This window comes from Saccopteryx bilineata, chromosome 2, assembly GCF_036850765.1.
Source record: "Saccopteryx bilineata isolate mSacBil1 chromosome 2, mSacBil1_pri_phased_curated, whole genome shotgun sequence".
Lineage (NCBI taxonomy): Eukaryota > Metazoa > Chordata > Mammalia > Chiroptera > Emballonuridae > Saccopteryx > Saccopteryx bilineata.
The window spans coordinates 380,247,755-380,274,243 of NC_089491.1; the positions used below are offsets into that span (position 1 = coordinate 380,247,755).

The following is a 26,489-nucleotide window of genomic DNA, read 5'->3' on the forward strand; positions in this document are numbered from 1 at the left end:
CTTTATTTTTTAGTGAGGAAGATAAAGTGACTCGTCCAGGGCTTCCCAGAAGAATTAGTGACACAGAGAGACCCACCGCCTGGAGCTTCCGGCTCAGGTTCTGCTGCCTTCCTGAGCACAGGGCATGCCTTCAGGGTCCCTCCTGCAGCCGAGACGAGACGAGGCGCGTGCTGCGTTTGTAGAGAGGGACGCAGCGGGGGTGGCCTGTCCTACCTGGAAAACGTGCCCACACTGATGCGGTATGTCACCAGCTGGCTTTGTGAGGCGGAGCCACAGTTGGTGGATCAAGGGAGGGAAAGCTAGGTGTGAATGCTGAAAAATAGATCCAACTGAATGCCAGACACAGTACCTGGCTTTTGCTCTGCCCTCCATGAAAGTGTGAATTAATCAGGTAGACTGATTTTAGTAGTGAAAAGAAGTACTGACGATCATTTAGCCCTCTGATGGTATAGTGTTTTTCAATCCATTATCTCCTGTGTTCCCCGCAAATCTGAGTCGAGCACTTCTATGTGACAGAAAGAGAAACTCACATTCAAAGAAAAGTGATTTCTTTTAACTAAAGTGTTACAGACTGACTTGATAAAGCTTGCACGTTATCTCAAGTTTGAATTCGAATTCCTGTACTCTCTTCACTAAATTTTTATTGTTCTGAGTAAAGCTAAATTAAAAAAAAAATTTAAGTACATAAATGTCTTAGCATTGAACTTCAATTTTTTTCTACTTCTCCCTAGAAATATAAATTTGAGAGAGCTGTCCACAGGTCAACCACCTCTCTCTAATAATTTCTGTAAGTGAGGCATCCACTGCTTTGCACGCGGCAGAAGGCCCTAAGATATGGGTCAGTGATGATGATCTATCCTCAGACCTCAGGGAGTCACAGAGTCACAGACGCCCAGGACTTGGATGGGCCTAGAGGCTTTCTAAATAGTGGCCTCTGTGAGACACACGAGGAAGGGAAGGCCTGAGGTTCTAGAGCAGGTTACAGACCCAGTACCCTGCCTCCCATATCCCAGGGTTCCCGTGATTACAGGACAATTACAGGACATTACAATGTGCCTCCTTTCTTTCTTTCTTTCTTTCTTTCTTTCTTTCTTTCTTTCTTTCTTTCTTTCTTTTTTTTTTGTATTTTTCTGAAGCTGGAAATGGGGAGGCAGTCAGACAGACTCCTGCATGCGCCTGATCGGGATCCACCCACCATGCCCACCAGGGGGCGATGCTCTGCCCATCCGGGCGTCGCTCTGTTGTGACCAGAGCCATTCTAGCGCCTGAGGCAGAGGCCACAGAGCCATCCCTAGTGCCCGGGCCATCTTTGCTCCAATGGACCCTTGGCTGCGGGAGGGGAAGAGAGAGACAGAGAGGAAGGAGAGGGGGAGGGGTGGAGAAGCAGATGGGCGCCTCTCCTGTGTGCCCTGGCCGGGAATCAAACCTGGGACTTCCGCATGCCAGGCCGACGCTCTACCGCTGAGCCAACCAGCCAGGGCCGGATGTGCCTCCTTTCCAGTGAGAATACCGGCTGAAGAAAGTCCTGATCGGACTGCTCATCCCACTTTCTCTGAAGGCAACAAAGGTCTTTAAGGATGCATGGGAGTGAGAGCGAAACTCAATACGGTGCAACAGTGATAGTCAAAGTTATGAAACTGGTGGCCCGGAGCCCCTTCCAGACACACAGCAGCTCCGCTGTACGGGAGCGGAAACAGGTCTCATGCCCCAGGATGCAGCTTCCTTCTGTGGAGACCCCCCGACAGCTCCAGAGCAAAGAACGTGAATTCCTTCCTTCCAGGGAGTCTGCATGAAAAGATAATGTATGTTTCTTTTCTGGCTGTCAAGATTCACCAAAGAGATAGGAAGTTTGAGGCTCTCTGGCTGATGACCTTCCCACAAAATATGCTGCAAATCATTTTTATAAAGAGCCTCCCTTCTAAGTGAAGTCTTTGATGGTCTTCAGAAAGAAATGGAAAGTTTCTGCAGAAGTCGTGAAAGGAATAAAGAATGCAAAGGAAAGAGGGAAAGGAAGAGGCAAAGAAGGCCAGGAGCTGGTATGGCTGCTCCTGGATCTTTCTAGACCTCAAAGGGGTCATCTCATCACCTCTGAGGGGTTCTCTGGAGGGTCTCCTGTCCTCTCAGCCGCTGTCCATACTGCACAGTGGGTTGGGTTTTGTGGTCACTGTGGAAACCTTTGTTGCTGCCACATTCTCAAGTCCACCTGGCTCAGTTCGAATGCCCAGGTCCCGGTCACCCCATTTGCTGCTCCGCTGTTCTAAGTGACTCCCATCTCAGCCACAGTGGACCACCTTGCCACTCTTCAGACATGTCCCTGGTCACTGCTGCCTTGCGCATGCCCTTTCTTCTTTCCTTCCTTAATCAAAATTCTCCTGAGAATCGAGGCTCAGCTCAGATGCTCCTTTTCCTGAGAAATTTTCTGCTCAGAATAATAAATCATTCCCCCACTGCAGTTCTTTCTCTGGGGCTCAGTTCAGAGCCTCCTGTTTTAAGCTTTGATTCTTTAGATTAGACAAAACAACAACGACAGAAAAAACAAAGTCATTTGTAAACTGATGGCAAACCAAGAAAATTTTTAAACTTTGTTTTGGACTAATTTGAGATTTAGGGAAACAATGCATAGATAAGACAGAGAGCTCCCACCTTATAACTTTAAGGATCATGAAATATCTTATAGAAACATATAAAGAATGACATTATATCCTAACCAACCATCTTTACCAAATCTGAACATTTTTCTCCAGATTTTTTTAAAGACATAAACCATACTGTTCTTTATGAAGTCCTTTTTCTTCAAAAGATTGAAAGTCTTCAATCTTTCTCAGAATTAATAATGCTCCTTATTTGGTGTTTCTAATTCATTGCCATGTTTTTAATATGTGTGCTATGTATGTATGTGTCCCAGAAGTTCCACACAATTGCTTTGTATGTTATCAAGCTTTATACATACAGCAACACCGGTATAGATCAAGCAGTTGCTCATATTTTGTTTTTCGTGCGTTTATGATTTTCTATCTCTCATTTATTCACTTAATCTTCTGTGCAGTATTTTATTATATGTATGCACAACCATTTATTCTATTCGATTGCCTGACATTTCAGTTATTCATTTATTCTTTGTGTTGTCAAAGAGGAACCAACAAGAATGAATACTGCAGCCCTGGTTTTATTAGCAAAACTAGAAGTGGATCTGGACTGATCCATGAACTCCTTTTTTTTTTCTTTAAGTGAGAGGAGGAGAGATGATGAGACAGACTTCCCCAACACCCCAACTGGGATCCACCCCGTCTGGGGCCAATGTTCGAATCAACCAAGGTATTTTTAGTACCTGATGCTGATACACTCGGACCAACTGAGCTATCCTCAGCACCCGGGTCCATGCTCGAACCAATCGAGCTACTGGCTGTGGGAGGGAAAGAGAAAGAAAAGGGGGAGAGGAAGGGGGAAGAAGCAGATGGTTGCTTCTCATGTGTGCCCTGACTGGGGCTTGAACTTGGGATGTCATATGCTCCCTCTGGTTCCACGGGTCAGTATCCTATCCATTGAGCCAGCTGGCCAGGGTCAATCCATGAATTCTTAAACTTTCCTATCCTTTCATGGGAGAAAAAAAGTTACAGACATCAAAATATCAATATTTTTGTCAGTGGTGAGAGGTTTTTTCATTCTTTTTGGTTCAGCAGAAATCTTTTTCTCCTTAGATACATAAAAAAGAGGGTGGGGGAAGTCTTCTAGTGCTTTTTAGGGAAATACACATATCTATAGTAGAAGCCCCATTAGCCTCTGCCAAGCTCTTCCTAACTTCATGAATGGTGGTAGAAGATGTAATTTCTGCTATTCTACAAAACAGTTGAATTAAGTCCAAAGTGTGCCGGGTGTCTTCTCTGTCTAGATTCTAGTTTCTTGGATCCAGCACTGGCCCAGATTGGTTTAGTTATCTCTCAAAAGAATAAACTCAGAGAATAACTCAGGCTATGCAAGATATGATTGTTTTTTTTCCCCAGTTTTGAAATATGCCAATAAATAACTAGACAGAAAACAGGGGACTAGAGCAGCTCAACTACTTTGTGAGTTAATTAAAGCACAGCTTGGATTTTATTTCTTAATGATTTTATAAAAATTGCAAGGAATGTGAGAAATGTGATTACAAGGTATTTAGGCAGCGAAATGGATGACTGGTATCAACTCAGAGCTCCCTCTGGTTCCACGGGGTCATTGGCACTTATTTCCCTTTTCTCTCTGCTGATTATGAGAGTATCAATCTCATAGGCATGGTGATCGGATGGGGATGCTGGCATCAATATGATAGCGTCTGCTCTCAAAAGCTACTAGCCACTCCCTGAATATATGAAAACATAATTAAAATGGAGAGGGAGAGAGAAAAAGGGAGGAAAGAGAGAGAGAGATGGCATGGCCTCTGGGGGACACAGGAGATAGGGTAGGAGTGCTAAAATCTAGGGTAGGAGGTACATTCCACATGGAGGCAGCACATAAGCCAGGGGTCCCCAAACTACGGCCTCCGGGCTGCATGCGGCCCCCTAAGGCCGTTTATCTGGCCCCCACCACACTTCCGGAAGGGGCACCTCTTTCATTGGTGGTCAGCGAGAGGAGCATAGTTCCCATTGAAATACTGGTCAGTTTGTTGATTTAAATTTACTTGTACTTTATTTTAAATATTGTATTTGTTCCCGTTTTGTTTTTTTACTTTAAAATAAGATATGTGCAGTGTGCATAGGGATTTGTTCAGTTTTTTTTTTATAGTCCGGCCCTCCAACAGTCTGAGCCCCCTGTGTAAAAAGTTTGGGGACCCCTGACATAAGCAAAAGCACAGAGTAGTAACAGGTTATCACTGCCTCCAAGGACCACCTGCAATAGCTACATGGAATCTAAGCCCTGGTTTCCGGTTTGGTCAACTCCACTATTAACCAACCACAACGTAAGAGAAATAACACAACTCAGGTCAAGAGAATAAAAACAAGTTCGGGGGCACCATACACACTGTCTATGCCCTAAGATCGCCATACATTTTCCAGCCTCCATGCCTTTGTTACACCCTTACTTTGTACGACATTCTCTGTGTGCTCTACTCCCCTGTAGTCTCGTGCATCCAAAAGCTCATCTTGAGCATCATCTCTCTAAGAAACCTTATTCGCCCCTCTGCGGAGGGGTGCATGACCCCGTGGGCTCCCAGAGAAGGCTGCGCCTGCCTCCGTGAAGTTCAGCACAATCTTGTCTGCAGCCGTAACTTGTGGGTGTCTCTGTGTCCTCTGCTCTTAGAAGACAAGGCTTCGTCTACCTTACCTGTGGGCCCCTTGGTATCTGGTATAGTGCCAGCACATAGTAAATATTTGACATGAAGTCTGTAAATTACTTGCATAGCCGAAAAGGAAACTTAGCATTGAAATGGGAGTAATCAATGGATTCCAAAAGTACAACTGCCTTAAACTTCATGTGGATATGATTCCTGCAAAAATAATGTTGGTTTTCACAAAAATCCTAGAAGAAAACATGGGTAAAATCTCAGATACTTCTCGTAGCAATATTTTTGCTAATATATCTTGTCAGGCAAGGGAAACAAAGGAAAAACTAAACAAACAGGACTATATCAAATCAAAAAGGTTTTACAGAGCAGAAAAAACAAACAAATAAAACCCCATCAATAAAATAAAAAGACAACCCACTAAATGGGAGTCCAAAATGTACAAAGAGATTATAAAATTTAACACCAAAAACACAAACAACTCAATTAAAAATGGGCAAAGGACCTGAATAGATACTTCTTCAAAGAAGACATACAGATAGATGGTTAATAAGCATATGAAAAAAATGTTCAATGTCACTAATCATCAGAGATGCAAGTTAAAACCACAATGAGATATCACCTCACACCTGCTGGAATGGCTATCATCAACAAGTCAACAAACAAGTGTTGGCATGGATGTGGAAAAAGGGAACCCTTGTGCACTGTTGGTGGAAATGCAAACTAGTGCAGTCACTGTGAAAACAGCACAGAGTTTCCTCAAAAAATTAAAAATAAATCTGCCTTTTGACCCAGTGATTTCACACCTGGGAATATATCCTAAGAATCCTTATACGCTAATTCGAAGGAATATAGGCACACCCATGTTAACTGCAGTGCTATTTATAATAGCCAAGATCTGGAAACAGCCCAGGTGCCCATCAGTGAATGAGTGGATAAAAAGCTCTGGTACATATACACAATGGGCCTGGAGACTGTTATGCTAAGAGAAATAAGCCAGTCAGAGAAAGGTAAATACCATATGGTCTCACTTATATGTGAGATTCAATGAATAAAATAAACTAATGAACAAAATAGAAACAGAGGTATGGACACATGGAAGAGCTGGACAGCTATCAGAGGGAAAGGGGAAAGAGATTAGATTAAAGACAGCGAAGGGATACGCCCAAAAATGTATATACATAACACACAGATACAAACAACAATGGGGTGGCAATATCCAGAGGAAGAGGGGAGTGGGGGTAGGTGGAGGTAGGCAAAGGGGTGGGGGTGGGGATGGGGACAGAAAGAGACTTTGCTTGGGCAGAGTGTGCGTGATGTGGTGTGCAGATGTGGTTATATTGAGTCGTACACTTGAAACCTGTATGGTTTTGCAAACCATGCCATCCCAGTAAACTCAAATTAAAACATAAAAAAATAACTATGAATTAATAAAAAAATTGATAATTGGAATGAATTCCCCCAGTTCTCCCTAGTCGTCCACATTTCCATTCCCTGAGCTCCAGGGCTGCCCAGATCCCAGAATGATATATCAGGCACAAATAGCAAAAACTCCAAGAAAAATTTACTCCTTATTTTTCTTTCCAGAAGACTAGGAAGGAGGAGTAGGTGAGGTGGAGTCTGTAGAGGAAAATCCCTTCCTACATTTGCTTTTGTGTAGCTCACCTGGCTCTGTCGCAGACAAGTAGCAGTCACACTAGTGAACGCAGCGGTCATGCATGTACTTAAAACTCCAAGACAAATTCTCTCTCTCTCTCTCTCTCTCTCTTTTTTTTTGTATTTTTATGAAGTGAGAAGCAGGGAGGCAGAGAGACAGACTCCCGCATTCACCCGACCAGGATCCACCTGGCAAACCCACTAGGGGGCAATGCTCTGCCCAACTGGGGCGTTGCTCCATTGCAACCAGAGCCATTCTAGTGCCGGAGGCAGAGGTCATGGAGCCGTGCTCAGCACCTGGGCCAACTTTGCTCCAATGGAGCCTTGGCTGTGGGAGGGGAAGAGAGACAGAGAGAAAGCAGATGGGTGCTTCTCCTGTGTGCCCTGGTCAGGAATGGAACCCAGGACTTTGACACATCGGATTCACACTCTACCACTGAGCCAACTGGCCAGGGCCCAAACTTTCTCTTTGAGCAGAAGAACTAGGACACTGGGTCCCTATGGTTCTGAGAAAGAGAGAGAGAGAGAGAGAGAGAGAGAGAGAGAGAGAGAGAGAAAGTTGTGTGTGTGTGTGAAAATCCTCATTAATTTTCTTTTCCCTTCTCTCTCATCGCTTTCCTCTCCAGGTGAACCAAGTCCTGGAGAGTGTGAGTGGCACAGGGAACCTAAAACCCTGACTTCTAAGGCAGAAGACCTGGGCAAGCAATGCTGGGGACTGGAAAGAAAAAGAAGTTATGGAGAGAAAGGAGACAGAGAGAAAAAAGCCTCCAAATCTGTGGATAAATTCCCAGACTCACCACTGAGTTGCATGTGCATTAAAATGACCAGAGATAGCATAATGAACGCTTCAAGAACTATGGTGAAACAAAAGGGTTTCCCCTTATAAACAGAAAGAATAGCACAACAAATGCTTTGAAAACTGAGCTGACACAGAAACCATGGCTAACAGGAGGCAGGGGTGGCAAAAACCATACCAGTTTGGATACCTGCTAATATAGAAATAAAACAAACAAACAAAAAAGGACAACATTTTCAATAGGATTGTAACAGGACCAAAGTCACAAACATAATTCTCAAAATGTTCATGATTCAATCCAAAATTATAATATTCCAAAGAACCAGGAAAACATCATCAACTCTCCAAAGAAAAGATAATCAATTGACATCAAATCCCTGAGATGACTCATAGAGTGACATTATTGGGCAAAGCTTTTTAGAGTAGTTATAATAACTATACTCCATGAGGTAAGAAAAATTTTTTTTGAAATAAATGGATAGAAGTTCTAAAGCAAGAAATAGAAAATATAAAGATGAACCAAACAAAAAGTTTTACAAGTGAAACATCTGACTGAAAATGTTACTGAATGAACTCAATAGCAGAGTGGAGAGGGCAGAAAGCAGTCATTGAACTTGAAAATCAATCAATAGAAATGATTCTTTCTGAACAAGAGAGACAAAAATAAAACTGAAAAGCCAAGAGCAGAATCTCAGTCAGCTGTGGGACAGGCCTGGCATTTACGTCACTGGAATTCCAGAACGAGAGGAGAAGGAACCTGGTGCAAAAACTATGTAGCTGAAAATTCCTCTAATTTGGTGAAAACCATGAATATGCGGGTATAAGAGTCTGAGAGAATCCCCAAAAGGGACATGCAGAGACATCGTAATCAAATGGCTGAAGTTCAAAGATAAACAAAATATCTTGAAAGTAGCATGTAAAAACTCCAACACCGCACATATAGGAAAATGATTCACATGATGGTGTATTTCAATGGAAATCAGGGAAGCCGGAAGACAGTGTGATAACCAATTTAAAGTGGTGCAAGCAAAGAGCTGTTAATTCAGAATTCTCTAGCCACCAAAAATGTTCTTCCGTAAAAAAAGGTGAAACAAAGACATTCTTGGCTAAAAGAAACCAAACCATAGCAAACAAACAGCTCACAGAACTCATAGAAACAGTCCTACTCTAAAAGAAATAATAAAAGAGGCTCTTTAAGCAGAATAGCAGTGATACTACAGGGAAACTTGGAATACTAGGAATAAAAGAAGAGCAACAAAAATGGCAACTACCTGGGTAATTAAAATAGCCATTTTTTTCTCCATTAAGTTCTTTCAAATATGCGTGACAGTTGAAGGTAGAAGTTATTACAATGTCTGATGCAGTTTCTAATTTTTTAGAGATGCAATACATTTGTTAATCATAGCATTCAGGAGGGAGCAGAAAAGAGTCTATATGGTGGCAATGTTTCTATATTTTTCTTTATGTAGTAAAATGTGAATTCTATGTAGACTGTGAAAGATAGGCATGTACATTTTAATCATTTGAGCAACTACTGAAAACTATAGATACGTTAGCCAAAAAGTAAATAGGTCAATTTAAATACAATGCTAAAAATATTCAAATAAGCAAAGGTAAAAAGGGGTAACATAAGAATAAAAAAAGGGTGAGCAAACAGAAAAACAAGAAAATTATAGCCTTAAATCTATATCAATAATTACATGCAAATGTTCTAGTAAAAATTTTTAAAAAGGTAATCAGATTTAAAAAAAAATTAAGATTCAGCTCTATGCTATCTATAAGAAAACCACTTTAAATATAATGAAATAGGGTAAAAGTAAAAACAGAAAAGAAGCCATACTATGCAACCACTAGTCAAAAGAAAACAAATGGTTATATTAATATCAAAGTATACTTCAAAACAAGGAAACCTACCAGGGATAAAGAAGGCATAACATAATGATAAAAGGGTCAATTCACCAAGAAGACATAACAAACTTATATGCGTTGCACCAAACAACAGAGCTTTAAAATGTACAAAAGAAAAACTGATGAAGATGGGAAAAATAAACAAATTAAATATTATGCTTAGATTATAAACATTCTTCACTGTAATTAAAAGGACAAGTAAATACAAAGTTGGCAAGCGTACAGAAGCTCTGAACAAGACTCAGCCAACTTGACCTACAGAGAACATTCAACACAACAGCAGAATATACATCCTTTTCAAGTGTATATGCAACATCCCCCAAGACAGACAATATCTTAGGTCATGAAACAGACCTTAAGAAACTTTAAGTGACTGAAATTATATAAAGTTTGTTCTCAGACCGTAGTAAAATTAAGTTAGAAATCAATAACAGAAAGATGTTAAAAAACCCAAAATATTTTAAAATTAAGTAACACTTCTAAATAATATATTAATCAAAGAGGAAGTCTTGAGGAGTATTAGAGAACATTTTGAACTAAAGAAAAATGATAATAACACGAGATGATCACTTTTATGTGGTCAACTTAACTTGGCTATTGTGCTTGTCATTTAATTAAAAATGAATCTAGAGGCCCTGGCCAGTTGGCTCAGTTGAGCATCGGCCTGGCGTGCGGGGGACCCGGGTTCGATTCCCGGCCAGGGCACATAGGAGAAGTGCCCATTTGCTTCTCCACCCCCCATCCCCCTCCTTCCTCTCTGTCTCTCTCTTCCCCTCCCACAGCCAAGGCTCCATTGGAGCAAAGATGGTCTGCCCCAGGCGCTAGAGTGGCTCTGGTCTCGGCAGAGCGACGCCCCGGAGGGGCAGAGCGTCATGCCCCTGGTGGGCGTGCCCGGTGGATCCCGGTCGGGCGCATGCGGGAGTCTGTCTGACCGTCTCTCCCCGTTTCCAGCTTCAGAAATAATAAAAAAAATAAAATAAAAAAAAAAAGGAAAAAAAATGAATCTAGGGTGCTGCTGTGAAGTCAATATTATTAAAATCCATAGTCATTTTACTTTTGCTCAGGAAGATAATTAGTCAAAAGGCTAAAAATAAAGATATTTTAGAACAGCGTCCCTCTAAAATATCTTCTCTGAACTGCTGTGAGTACACTGAATAGGGAAAATAGATCTGAGCCGTAAGAAATAGCCCAGTTCTTTTCTGAAGTCAACTATATAATGATTCTTCCACCCAGATGGATTTTTACTGAGTGGCTCGGTGTGTCAGTTACTGTGTTAAGTAATAAAGATTAGACCAAAAAATTAGAATAAATGAACGAATGAATCGTTAATAAACTTTTATGGGGCTCTTAGAGAATAAATAGGGAATGAGCAGAGAAAGTCCATTGCAGACAGAGAGAAAGGGTATATATAGAAAAAGAAATGAAACTAGACTAAGAAAAATTGTGGTCTGAGACCTACAGATTGGTGGTTACAAAATAAAGTACAGCAGAGGGAATACAGTCCATAATATTGTCATAACTAGGTGTGGGGCCAGGTGGGTGGTGGACATATCGAGGGAACACTTTGTAAAGTATATGATTGTCTAACCACTAGACCGTACACCTGAAACCAATACCAAATAATGAATGTAAACTGTAATTGAAAAAAGTTTTAGTTAAGGAAAGTAAGAAAATTTACAGTCTGAGAAACCACCTTTCTGCGCCTTGAATGCTCTTTGCTTCTTTCTGCAGGTGTCTGAGAGCTGGGCATCGGGTGTCCCTGCAGTGAGGCCATCAAAGCACCAGGAACAGTTGGGTGGGCTGCTGGCAGAGCCACAGAAGTGCGCCGACTAGCTAGCTAACCCAGGGGGTGGGAAAGGGAGAGATGGGACCCACATCTCCGGCGGTGCCGGCTGTGCACTCCCAGTAAAAATTTTATAGCGTCTTTAATTTCAAAAATATTGTGCAAAGCTGGGCAAAAACTTATCCAATTGAGGGCTACCCGGGCCCAGTCTTTATTTCATTTAAATCCTGCTAAACTACAATCTTCTCAAATAGCCTTTTTACGATATCCAGAAATTCTAATTCTTCTATTTAATTTTTAATGAGAGTGGAGATAAAAAATGCATATGAAAAACAAAGGGAATTGCCCAAAGAAAGCCACTTCCTTGTGGGGAAAGACACCTTTCACAAAGTAAAAGAAATCTTCTATCTTAATTCTGCTCCCCCCCCTTATAAATAAGGTATAGAGAATGGGTAGTCTAAAATTTAAATTAAAAGCTACCACCGCCAAATACTTTTTATTTTATGCAATGTGACTTTAACAAAGGGAAGGTGATTTTTTTAATACCCTACATAGTTTTTGTAGAGAAAGCAGAGATATACTGCTGCCCAAATGCTTATTCAGAATTATTTGAAGTATTAGCTCCCACAGGAAAAGCATAATAAGCATTAATCCCTCATGATCTAATTCATCAACCTTTCCAAAAGGACTAAGGCACTGTCTTCAAAGATTCTTTACAATTTTATTCTAAAAATAGCCATTGTTTTGTCTATCCTGCTTATCAAAGGTCACAGATAAGTTTTACTTGCTCTACTAATAGATCCATTTCAAAATCAAGCAATATTTGCATTGGAAGGTAAAACACCTACATTCCAGGAATGACATAAAAATAGAAAGGAATCAAGAAGCAGCCAGCAAATGGACAAGTGATGAAAATCTACTTGACTGCCTCATGGACCTGCATGGGAACTATTGCTCTAAAACTTCTACATTGGAATAAATATTATGTGGTAATCAGAGTTAATTTATTAATGGGAGGTGATCTAAATATGGATGTCAAAATACACTATAAAAATATTCTCGATCAGAATTTTGACTCGACTGGGAAACCGTCACCCATGATTTAGTAGCTAGGGACCTAGAGCTGTTTCATTACTCTCAGCTCAATAATGTTGGAGAGTCTTAGACTAATAAATAATGGAGAGTCTAAAAGGAAACCTAGAATGTAATGTGCATTTTTATAGGCGTCTGTGAGCTTACAGTTTCTTATTCACGAATAGCAACACCATGCTTATTATCTGCATAAGCTTAGGAGCAGAAACAACATCTACTTCAACCAAACAATTTTTTCCCTAAGGAAGCGCAAAATACTTAGTGAGATTGTGTTTACATCTGTTCTTGGGCATGACGAATGAGAAATGTATGTGTGTGGTAGATATGAATCACTTATAATAGAGGAATCTTTTTTAATGTTTATTTTGTTGATTTTAGAGAGAGGAAGGGGGAGAGAGATAGAGAGAGCAAGAGAGAAACATTGATCTGTTCCTGTATGTGCCTTGACCAGGGATCAAACCAACAACCTTTGTTCTTCAGAATGATGCCCTAACCAACTGGGCTATCCTGCTAGGGCTCAGAGGAATCTTTAGACAGTCTAGCCCAGGGGTCCCCAAACTTTTTACACAGGGGGCCAGTTCATTGTCACTCAGACCATTGGAGGGCCGGACTATAAAAAAAACTATGAACAAATCCCTATGCACACTGCACATATCTTATTTTAAAGTTAAAAAACAAAATGGGAACAAATACAATATTTAAAATAAAGAACAAGTAAATTTAAATCAACAAACTGACCAGTATTTCAATGGGAACTATGCTCCTCTCACTGACCACCAATGAAAGAGGTGCCCTTTCCGGAAGTGCGGTGGGGGCCGGATAAATGGCCTCAGGGGGCCGCATGGGGCCCGCGGGCCGTAGTTTGGGGACCCCTGGTCTAGCCTTTTCTTGTTTCAGGAGAAAGCTTAGTCCACATTATTTGGGATGATCAATCCTGACAGCAACTACAAAAGAAAATTAACATTTATTTATTAAAACTTGTGATATTTCAGATAACACTCAGGAGGGAGAGATTACCTTTATCTAGCTAACTTTCTTCAGTAGTAAACACAGAAAATTTTAACAAGATACTAAAACTGTTGATAAATATTTACTGGTATATTTTTAAGTTTTCCACTTTTGCCATTTTAAGAAGAACTTATACTTTATATAGTATCTTATGTTAATAAAAAGTTAGTTACTTGTTTATATGTAGAATAAAGCCATTCTGGGTATATTTTATCATCATAAGCTATTATATACAGTATACTAAAATAATTTATAATATTTTTTAGAAATTATAAAAATGCTTTTCAATTGAGATTTCCCATTAATTAAAACTTTCAGCTAATACAAATTGTTTCCTTATTGTACAAGTAAGATTTAAATTTTCCATTGATTTTTTCAGACTATGTATTAGATCAAAGTAGAGAGCATTTAAAAAAAAAAACAACAGTCTAAGCACTATTATTTATCTCAAATACCTTACAGTTTTGAAAAAAGAAGATACAAGCATATGTAATGATAACACCAAGTAGAATGAGAAATTACAGAAAATGTGCTATTAGAGTTATGTAGGGAAGAATGCTATTTGGGAAACCAGAAAAAAACAAAGTTTACTTTGGATCCCCTTATTTTCTCTGGTCTAGAATGGTTCATACTGCAGACTATAAAACTTTGTGGAGACCAACTAGAAAACAACACTGTGATCATAATTTGCTTTGCAGTCTGTATGCTCACTGATACTCATGAATCCTCAATCTTTAATCTCTGTAACTGAATAATCAAAATTACAAATGGTATTCTGAATTAAGTTCATATCATACACTTTGCTGAATATCTAACACATCTGAAGGATAACAGTAGTGCTATCGATACAGAGATTAATAAACAAGAGCACTGCACCTGGCCTGTGGTGGCGCACTGGATAAAGTGTCGACCTGGAATGCTGAGGTCACTGGTTTGAAACCCTGGGTTTTCCTGGTTAAGGTACATATGGGAGTTGATGCTTTCTGCTCCTTTTCCCTGCTCTCTCTCTTTCTTCCCTTTAAAATGAAAAAAGTCTTAAAAAAATAAAAATACCTTAAAACAAGACTCCTGCCTTAAAGAGGACCATATTTAAAAGAAACAGACTCATTACCAAATACTAATTAATATACTAATACTAATTTAAATACTAATTTAACATACTGCGCTAAGAGAACAAGGTCCTAGAGGAGGAAAAAATGTTTGAAACTACCATGTATTCCTAAAAACTGTATCTTAAAACAGGTGGCCAGCCTGACCAGGCAGTGGCACAGTGGATAGAGCATCGGACTGGGATGCCAAGGACCCAGGTTCGAGACCCTGAGGTCACCAGCTTGAGCATGGGCTCATCTGGTTTGAGCAAGGCTCACTAGCTTGAGCCCAAGGTCACTGGCTCAAGCAAGGGGTCACTTGCTCTGCTGGAGCCCCCTGGACAAGGCACATATGAGAAATCAATCAATGAACAACTAAGGAGCCACAATGAAGAATTGATGTTTCTCATCTGTCTTCTTCCTGTCTGTCTGTCCTTATCTGTCCCTCTCTTTGACTCTCCCTGTCTCTGCCACCAAAAAAAAAAAGGCACACACAAAAAAACAAAAAACAGGTGGCCAAAACATGAAATATTATCTAACATGGAGTATTACTCATATCACCTCTGTAGGCAATGGGAAATATTAAATAAGAAAAGTCAAGAAGTGACAAAAAGAAAAAAATAACTCACAATAACAAAACCATATTAAGCAGTGACAAAAGCATCAAAATATGACTACTAGCTTGATCAGTAATGTGACATCTATGGCATGTGATTGTTTTAAATCAAGGGACCATCCAAATGCCACTTAAACAAAAATGAGGACACACTGCAAGAATAACAGTAAAGGATCATAAGGAGAGACTTTCATTCACCCACTCAAACTTATGTGGCTCTCCACTGTCGGTTCAAATAGGTTAGAAAATGCTGCAAAATTGACCAGTTGATGAGGTTGCCTTCTACAGGGTCTGCACCTAATAAGGCATAAGGATTTTCTGTGCCAAACGTATCAGAGAAAGAATGATCAGACTAACTTTCCTCCCATAAACAACTACAATCCAACTGTAAGCAATGATTTTCACACGTTGACAAGGCAAAGCACAAGGCTGTCACCTTTGAGAGAAGAAAAACACACAAAGTGAGCTCTCTCTTTACCCTGAAGTCCTGTGAGAAGGTCTGTTCCAAGCCCTGACATACAGAAGTGGAGTGCAGGTACAGAACGGCATTCTGAACCAGGCGATGGAAACACAGAATGGGCTGCAGGGCTGGTGAGGAGGCTGGAGTCTCCGGGGCAAGGTGCAGGAGAAGAGGGAGCTCCGCTCCACAGATCACGGGTTCCAGCAATCTGCCTTGGAGTCCCCTAGACACAGGCAAGGCTGGACTTGATGGGATCTGTTAGAGAGTAAGTTCTGGGGAATTGTGAGCTTAATAGTCTCTGAAGGTTGCATAATGTCAGATAACATTGGAATTACTGTCATTCACAGTTGGAAGACCTCTCACTAAATGCACCAAGCATTCAATTACAATTTTATAAAAAGCACAAACAGAATACAGATGCACTGGCCCTAAAGTCTCCTTTAGCTGTATCTTTACAAAGTCTCAGATAACTTTTCAAGCATAAATCTGATTATCAACTATATTAACTAAGACCCAGAAAAAAAAAGAGCCAATTCTGTTAACGAAAGATAATAATAAATGGACTCTAAGTATGAGTCAACCACAATATACGACATAGAATTTTTGAGAAGATTACTAGGAGGTAAAGCTGGAAAATATGACACGTCATATGAAAACATCAATGGGAGCCTGGCCTGTGGTGGCACAGGGGACAGAGCTTCGACCTGAAATGCTGAGGCTGCCGTTCGAAACCCTGGTCTTGCTTGGCCAAGGCACATACAACAAACAATGAATGAACAACTAGAGTGAAGCAGCTATGAGTTAATACTTCTCATTGTTTAAAAAGGTTAATAAAATTAATGAGTAAGATTAATGAATAAAAGAAGAGAAAACAAACCATCATTATCAGAAATGAGAGAAAATTTTTAGAGACATTAAAAAGATCAGAAAGAAAAATTATATACAATTTTATGCTAATGAATTCTATACCTAGATAAGACAGACAAATTCCAGAAAAGACAACTTAGCGAAACTGATACAATAAGAAATAGAAAGTGTGATCAATCTGGTATTCACTAAAAAAATTTAATTTCAATTAAAAATTGTGTATGGGGCACAGATGGAGGCATGATGCGATTTATAGATGGTGTTATACTGAGTTGTACACTTGAAATAATAGCAACAGAATAAATTAATTAATATAATTTAAAAAAGTCCCTCACAGGCCTTCACTGATGAACACTATCAAATAGTTAAGGCATATATGATATCAATTTTATATCTACCTATTCAGAGAAATAAGAGAGATGGGACCAGTTTTCAATTCATTTTATGAAGTTAGCATATATTTGATACTGAATCCAGACAAGCACATTATAAGAAGAACAGAACAACAGCATCACAAACAGGACCAATACCTTTCATGAACTTAGACACCAAAATATTTAACAAAATATTAGTGTGTGTGTGTGTGTATATATATATATATATACAATAATATATATATATATAATACTAATATATTTTTAAAGGCTATATATAATAAGCATTATTTAGTCCAGACTGATTTGAGGCTGGTTAATATATACAAAATTCAATTATTGGAATTTAGCACACTTAAAGATTAAAAGAGAAAAGGCATATGACCATTTCAGTTGCCACAAAACAGCTATTCTTTATCATATTTAACACTCAATCATAGAAAAATTCTCAGCAAAATAGAAATATAAAAGTATATAGTCAACCTAATAAAATTCATCCACTAAAAATTTCTACTAATATTATACTTAATTATGAAATATTAAACCTTTTCCTCCAAAGAACTAGAAACAGGCACAGCTCCATTGATAGTACTTCTACAGTGTGTCCGTAAAGTCATGGTGCACTTTTGACCGGTCACAGGAAAGCAACAAAAGATGATAGAAATGTGAAATCTGCACCAAATAAAAGGAAAACTCTCCCAGTTTCATACCTAGTCAGTGCAGTTCGATGTGGGCTCACGCACAGATTTTTTAGGGCTCCTTAGGTAGCTATCCCGTAGAGCCTCTACAGACTCATCACTGACTAATAGCCTACCAGAACGGGGTTTCTCCACCAAACTGCCGGTTTCCTTCAAATGCTTATCCCACTGAGTAATGTTATTCCTATGTGGTGTTGCTTCGTTATAAACGTGCTGATATTCACGTTGCACTTTGGTCACGGATTCGAATTTAGCGAGCCACAGAACACACTGAACTTTCCTCTGTACCGTCCACATCTCGACTGGCATGGCCGTGGGCTGCTCCACTGTATACAGTGTTATGTCATCATCTGCGCATGTGCACATGCTGCCATTCATCCTACAGAAACTGGGAGGGAGGGTTTTTCCTTTTATTTGGTGCAGATTTTACATTTCTATCATCTTTTGTTGCTTTCCTGTGACCGGTCAAAAGTGCACCATGACTTTACGGACATACTGTATTTAAGATTTTACTAGAGACCCTAGAATAGATAGTGCAATAAAAACAAATAACACTGCATAGATTGTAAAGGAAAAAGGAAAGCCATCCTTATCTGCAGATGTCATACTTGTGTATACATACAATCCAAAGAAACCTACAGCAACAGAAAACTTGACAAGCTAAAAAGTAAATTTATCGATACAATGGAAGTAATTATTAGTGTAAAAGTAACTGGGCTCTCATATACCAGCAATAAACATTGAAACATTTTTAAGTGCTTTTACAATACCACACAGAGTGTAATCTTTAAAGTTAAATGTAATTAAATATAGTTAAAGCTGTACAAGAGCTCTATGCTGACATCTGAGACACTGCTGAGAAAAATTGAAGAAGGCATAAAGAAATGGAAAAGTATACCTTGTTTTGGGATTGGGAGGCTCAGTATTATTTAAAAAGTCCTTTGTCTCCAAATAGATCTAAAAATTTGATGCACTTCTAAGCCAAGTCCCAGCAGTCTTGTATTTTTAATAGAAACAAACAAGTTCATTCTAAAATTTATATAGAAATGCAAATATCTGGAATAACCAGAACAATCTTAAGAAAACTTGGTATAAAGCCACAATAATAAAAAAATAAAGTTTTGATTTAAATGTATTTATAGATAAGTAGATGAATAGAACAGAATTTAGATTCCAGAAATAGATCCACATTTATATGTTCTGTTGATTTTTTTTTTTTTTTTTGCAAGGCACCAATGCAATACAATAGAAAAAAGAAACTTTTCAACAAATGGTGCTGATACAACTGAATATCAATCTGGGAGAAAAAATAAGTAAACCTCAGCTTCTACTTCATATCATAAACAAGAATTAATTTTAGTTGGATCGTAGGCTAGCTAAAACCATAAAAATAAGAGAAGAAAATGTAAGGGAATTTTTTTTTTTGACTTGAAGTGGGCAAAAATTTCTTCATACACATTAATTACTAAACATTAAAGAAAAAGTTAATAAATTATATTTCATCTATACTGCACAAAAATTAGGGGATACTTCAAAATAAATATGAAGTGATAAAATATCCTCTAATTTTTGTGAGCAGTATAAACAAAAGAATTTCTGCTCCTTATAAGGCCTTGGTATTAACGTGAATAGGCAAGTAAGGATGGGAAAAATATTTGCAAAACATATATCCTGACAAAAGATTTAGTTCTGACAGACTGAAAAACAAATTATCAGTAACCTAGATAAAACCAATATAGAAAGAGCAATTGGGTTCCTATTTAATGGCAATATGCGTTTGAAAAAATAAAAACAGTAATGCCATTTACATTATCATAAAGCATAAGATATTTAGGGTTAAAGTCAATGGAGTATATAGCAATTCACCCAGGAATTCAAGGCTGGTTAAATATATAAAATTATATTAATGTAATTTGATTCATGTATTCAGAATAAGTAAATAACTCATTTATACAAAAATAGCCCAATTTCTTAAAATGTGCAAAAGTCTTGAACTGTCACTTCAAAAACAGTGATATACCAAAGGACAATAAGTATATGAAAGTATTCAACATCTTTCATGAGCAGGCAAATGCAAATAAGAAACAGTGGTTTACCACTACATATCTGATAGAATAAATACAATTAAAAATGCTGGCAACCCCGAAGGCTGGTGAGGAGGTGGAACAAGTCTAACCCCATTCATTGCTGATGTCAGGATAAAATGTTGCAATCACTGTGGAAGACATTCTGGCAGTTTCTTAAAACGTTAAACATATACTCACTATATGATGTAGAGTTTGCAATATTAGGTATTTACCCAAGAAAAATGAACATCCGTGACCACAAAAACATTCATCAACAAACGTTCATAGCCATCTTATTCATCATAATTTTTTAAATTAATTTTAATGGGGTGACATTGATTAATTAGGGTACATAGGTTCAGAGAAAACATCTCCAGGTTATTTTGACATTTGATTATGTTGTATATCCATCACCCAAAGTCAAATATTCATCATAATTTCAAACTAAAAATTCCCCAAATAGCCATCAACAGGAGAACTAATGAACTGTGATGTAGTCATACAATGGAATATTGTTATTGTCTAGGTATAAAAGGCAAAGAACTACTAATACATGCAACAACATAGATGAAGTTCAAAGACATTAAAGTCAAACAGAAAAAGAGGTTATAGTAAATGACTCAAATGCATGGGGCTCTAGAAGAGGCGAAACGAATCTATGGTGAAAGGAATCAGAACTCTGGTCCCGTCTTCAGGGGCTGTGATTGATTGTGAAGGTACACAGTGTAACTTTTTAGGGTAATGAAAATGTTCTCTATATGTTAGGGGTATGTTACTTACGTGCTTATACTTGTCACAATTCGCTGAACTTTAACGTTAATGCAGATGCATTTTGCTGTATGTAGATATCTCAATTTTTTAAAGGACTACACATGTGATTAGTCATAGAAGCTGCTATTTGTTTCTGCCTTCCTCAAATCAGCATTTAGTTTCCTTCCCTTTTTTTCCTGTGGCTGAGATACACATCAAATGGTAATAATAATAAAACAGCAGATTTTGACAATATTGAAAATGGTCTTACCATTGGGGATATATCTCTTAACACAAAATGACTGATTTGAATGTTTAAGAAGCAGTAGGCTGAATTCCAAAAATTAACTGAATTTATCTATCGCCTCTTTTTCCTATGATATCCTACAGGTAAGCAGACCATAATATGGAAAGGTATTAAGAACTTATGGCATGCTTGGAAAAGTGCTATTCAGCTTTACAAGAAATTAAACAAATACCAGATATAGAGCTAGCGTCATATTTACGAATTTTAACCTAAAATTTCACTGACAGGCTATAAAAAATTCCTTTGAACTTTTCCTCTCTCTTTCCTGCAATATTTAGAACTATAGGGGTGGCTAGGTAAACATCAGGAAAAGATCATGCATAAATCGCACAGGCATTGCGTCTTTCAGTGATTGTTTTTCCTGGTGTTTAACATTTGCCAGCGTGTCCATTGTATACACAGCTCCCTTGGGATGGCTTTGGAGGTGAGTAAGTACAATAGAAAAGATCCTGGTCACCGTGCTCCATAATGACGTGCTCGGTTTCTTGGCTGACTTAAATTGCGCAATCGGGGTCTATCCGTATATTCAGCTATATTTGGTCCAATGTTATGAAGCATTTTGCATCTATAAGTTAAAGGTGTCCAGGGAAGGAAATTTAATGCCCTGATTCATTCTAGCTTTCATGAATAAAGCATTAAGAAAGAAAAAAAAATACTAAAGGCGACTCTAGTTTCATAAGCTCAACCTTGGTTTGAACTGATTGATAACTGCCAAGGCCATTCCAAGCTATGCATGTGCTCAAGGCTCACTGGGCTCTTTAAGCTCTTTCCTTCTATTTGGAATGTTCTCCCCCCCCCCCCTTTCCCTGCTGGTTAAAGTTCCAGTGTCACTCAAGGCTGTGCGAACACCACAGCCTTTCTTCGAGATATTTTAAATGTATTGACTCACATCGCTATTTTTTCTATAGAGTGGGGGAGGAGTCCTTGTAATATTAATCTTTATGTCCTTGTGCTCTAGCACACAGTAGGTGCTAAAGAAATGTTTGATGAAGGGCCATTAAATGAACTAGATGAAGCAGAGATTCTGGAACACCATCACCTCTATCATTTGTTCAGGTGTCAACTTTATGATGATAATTTCAGCTCAAGCTATTGTTATTTTGGATTTTTTTTTTTTACTTGAGTCCTGCAGCAATATTGCTTTTTATCTCCAGCCTAACCTGGTTTCACATCTGTGAACGGGCTTTCAATTGTGCCAGAGGAAGGAATATATATACGTATTTTCTATTTTCTTGATTCCAAACTCTTTCGTGTTTTATACGAGGTCCCCCTTTACAGCGCATGCTACTTATCCACCGTGAAATGAACTGTCCCGGTGCCTCCGTGTTTAATGCTCCCCGTCAGCTTTCTGGGCATCAGGAAACCCGAGCACTTTTCAAGAGCTCGTCTAGGACACTCATAATAGAGAGTGCTTCCTGTCACCGCAAATAACTTTTCTTTCTCTCCTAAAAACAAATTGGAGATTAATTTACCGAACCTCTCTCACATCAGGCTTTCTAATTTGTTTGATTGATTTCTTCCACTGTACTGTGCAATATTAAAAGTACCATGGAAATCTCAATGAATTACCTGCACCTAGAGTGACTTGAATTGGCAATAATAAACTCTGCTTAAATAACTCTGAAAACGATGGCAGGCCTATTTCTTTTCATGGATCCTAGCTTCTCTAGGTTTTGTGTGTGTGTGTGTGTGTGTGTGTGTGTGTGTGTGTGTGTGAGATGACTGCATGTGTATTCACTTTTTATTTGTTTACTTTTTTAAATTTAAAATCTTATGTAAAAGTCCCTGGCCAGGTAGCTCAGTTGGTTAGGGCATCCTCCCAATATGCCAAGGTTATGGGTTTGATCTCCTGTCAGGGCACACACAAGAATCAACCAATGGCCTGCCTAGGCAGTGGCGCAATGGATACAGCATCAGACTGGGATGCGGAGGACCCAGGTTCGAGACTCTGAGGTCTCCAGCTTGAGCACGGGCTCATCTGGCTTGAGCAAAAGGCTCACCAGCAAAGTCGCTGGCTCGAGTAAGGCATTACTCGGTCTGCTGAAGGCCCGCAGTCAAGGCACATATGAGAAAGCAATCAATGAACAACTAAGGTGTCGCAACGAGGAACTAATGATTATGCTTCTCATCTCTCTCCGTTCCTGTCTGTCTGTCCCTATCTCTCTCTCTCTTTTATAAAAAAGGAAAAAAAAAAGAATCAACCAATGAATGCATAAATAAGTGGAAAAACAAGTGGATGTTTCCCCTTCTCTCTCTCTCCCCCTTCCTCTCTCTCTAAAATTAATCAATAAAAAATATCTTATGTAAAAGAAAAACAAAATAAGACACTGCCTGTAGCTATACATAAGGCATGTAAAGAATATTATAATTAAATAAAATTTTAGCAAAAACAGCTATAGCAACAAGAAACTCTAATTGCTCAACAATGGAATCAGACATCAATGACTTTGTTATTCACTCATACCCTCATAATCAAAAATCTATATCAATATCTATATACATGTATACATGCATGTACATAGATACAGATTTTTAAAGCTGTGCCAACACAGAACATTTAACAGTAGGATTATTGTCTGGTGGCTTGTCCTTGTGTAAGGTCAAAAGAGTGTTTGCAAGACCATTTTTAGGGCATATGTGCTGCCATGTTCCTCTGGAGTACCAGATGTGTTTGTCATGTGCTTCCTTTATCATTGTGATTATAAGAGCCTTGTGGTTGGAATATGGCAAAGAATGATTAAGGAAAGGAGGGTGGGTATACAGAGGGGAAGCAAAATATCACCAATAGAAAGAAATGAGACTGATGGAGAAGGTGTGGAAGAATTTAGTAGATCAAAAGCAGAAATAGCCCAATATTTAAGCCTAGGAGATCACAAGGAAAGAAGAGATTTTCCTTGACTTCTGTTCTCTTTGGCAAATAGTCCCGACATTAAGTCTCTCTGTAAGAGTTGACCGTGATTAGTAAATATCACAGCAGTTGCCTTTCTGTTAGTTTTCCCCATATTATTCTTACTCTAATACTTCTCAACCTTAAATGGATTCTGAATCCATTAGGCACCTAACTTAATAAAAAACAGTGCACCTTTTACCAAAATATAAACATCTACCCATCTACGGCTGTGTATATAATTTCAGGGAATAACATGATGAACAGAAAACACACAGAGCAAAACGCAAACAAAAAGAAAGTCAATGTCACAATATGAAAAGCAAACGAAGTTGGAGTTAAAAGGCAAAAAGCATTAAACTGCAAAGAGAAGATAATTTCATGGGTAAAAAAAAAATTAGAACCATGACTGAATATTATGGCATTGAAATACATAAAGCAAAATGACAGTGAATACAGGGAAGTTTTAGGGAGAAAGTTCAGGAAACAGTGTGGTAGAGGAGAAGGTCATATTTCTTTCTCAGTTGCTGACTGATTAAAAAGACAAAGCAAAGGGAGAAAATGGAGGCTCTAAAGAATGTAATCTTAATAGTTAGTCTAATATGTGTATATGTTTGTGAGTGATGTGAGTGTGTAATTCTCTGTGAGTGAATAATTCTCTTGAAATAGTTTTGGAGTATCTATGGAACATTTGTGAAAGTATACCATATATTTTTAAACCACAAACACTTTCAATAAATAACTAAAAATGCAGGACTGGCTAAAATAGAAACAAGAACAAGCTATTGAAAATTAAAACCCTCCATTAATAGTGTGCCAAAAAGGAAACCAAACTGTAATTAAAGATTATCCATAAAATAACTGAAATATTACCTATTTCACCTATAAAATATAGTTTAAATCCACTTACTTTTTAATAAATCTACTTATTTGTTAAAAATTAATAAATCATAACCTAAGAACACACAAAAAGAACAAAAAAATAGCACGAGGATTCACTTAAAAATCCACTCAACAAACGTGTATTCAGAATCTTCAATGTACCAGATAAAAGTAAAAAATAATAAAACAAGACAAAAAAAGGCTCATGTTTAGACTACATCTGATACTTTGTTCTAACAGGACAAAGAATAACAGCAATAATAAAAACACAGGAATCGATGGTGTTCACCAAGCTAATTTAAAAAGAGAAGTAAAGCACAAAGACCTAAAAATTGAAATTCAAAAGAAAAATGAAAATTGAGGGAATCTGTCAACAGCAGATCTACCTTCCAAGAAGTACTAAAAAGGTTCTTTAGAAGAAGTGAAATGACACAGGTCAGAAACTCAGATCTACGTAAAGAAAAAAAGAGCACTGAAGAGGATGAACGTTATATAGAATCTGTTCTTGACCTGTGGTGGCACAGTGGATAAAGCATCAACCTGAAACGCTGAGGTTATAGGTTCAAAACCCTGGGCTTGCCTGGTCTCAAGGCTTACATGGGAGATCATGTTTCCTGCACCTCCCCTCCTTCTCGCTTTCCCTCCCCTCTGTCTAAAAATGAATAAATAAAATCTAAAAGAAATAGTCTTTTATTTTTTATTTTTATTTTTTATTTTTTTTTAACTTTAGTAGATGTCTCCTGCATGGTTTGTCTCCTCAGTCATTGTCCACAGGACTCAGAGAAGCTGTAGGAATATGCAGGCACAGACTCAGGGCCCAGCTTTCTCTCCAAGGTTGTGGAAAGGGACTGTACATCATGGGGCAGAGCCCTATGCTCCCCTTCGCCACCTGGACAGTTTCTTATATATATATTTTTTACTTTACAGATAACCATTGGGTTGAAATAATAACAGCGAGGATGTATTCGGTGATTATAACTAAAATGAGCCACAGCAACATGGTAAGGGTTGGGGGAGCGGAACTGGGCATGCTCTGAGTACTTGCTTTGCCCAGGAAGTGGTAGGTGCGGTGTTTGTTGTTTGAAAGTGGACTTGGATTAGTTCTAAATGGATTTTAAAAACTCTAGGGACAACCACTTAAAAAAGTGAATAAAACAAAAACAAACCTGGGTAAGAGCCAGAAATCGAGAATCAAGAGTTGGGTTTAAATCGGGGAAACTTTAAACATGTAAGTGTAGTGGGTGGGGAAGATGATGAGAAACGAAGGAAGAAAATGAATGAGAAGTAGTAACAATGAACGAGGAGAAAACCCAAGAGAGGATTGTTTTTAAAATACCAGTGAGAAAACAGTCTCATAAAAGAAGATTAAAAACTATATTTTAAAATGCATGCAAATATTGAATACATATTAAGCAGAATGCTAAGAGTGGTTGTTTTAATGAAATGGGTTTGTGGGCGATTTAATTTTGGATTTTCTGTGTCTATGTTTCAACACTGTTCTGTGATAAATATGCAATACAGTGGCAATAGAAAATAAAACAATGAAAATTATTTTTAAAATATCGGGTTCCCTCTGAGTATATACATTCGTTATATCAAACTTTCTGCCTGTGTCCGTTCCTAAGTAAATAGACTTAAGGAGATGTACATGTTATAGTGAACCCTGCTGGTAAATGTGCTGGGGCAGCACGATCCGAAAGAAATACTACGGGAGCTGCATATATCATCTTGAATTGCCTGGTCTTATCTTTATTTTGTCCCCTAAAACTTTGAAGTCTGGTGTGTATTTCACACTCACAGCACATCTCAACTCATAGGCGTTTCAAGTGCTCAACAGCCATGTGTGGCTCGTGGCTTCCAGGTTGCACAGTGAAGTTCTGTTTGGAACAGATCAGCGGCTCTTAGCATCACTGAGGAACTTGTCAGAGATGCACAGTCTCAATCCACACCCTGGACCTACTGAATCAGAATCGACAAGTTGTCAAATGATGCTG

The 26,489-nt window shown here is 38.5% G+C and overlaps 1 protein-coding gene and 1 non-coding gene across 3 annotated transcripts in view; both read right to left on the reverse strand.

The window, feature by feature from the left end:
* CA10 (carbonic anhydrase 10) overlaps window positions 1-26,489 on the reverse strand; it is a 488,258-nt gene that overhangs the window by 322,181 nt on the left and 139,588 nt on the right. The window lies entirely within an intron of this gene.
* LOC136327394 (small nucleolar RNA SNORA73 family) lies at window positions 25,227-25,433 on the reverse strand. The gene has a single exon (XR_010729617.1). It is a non-coding gene; the product is annotated as a small nucleolar RNA SNORA73 family (small nucleolar RNA).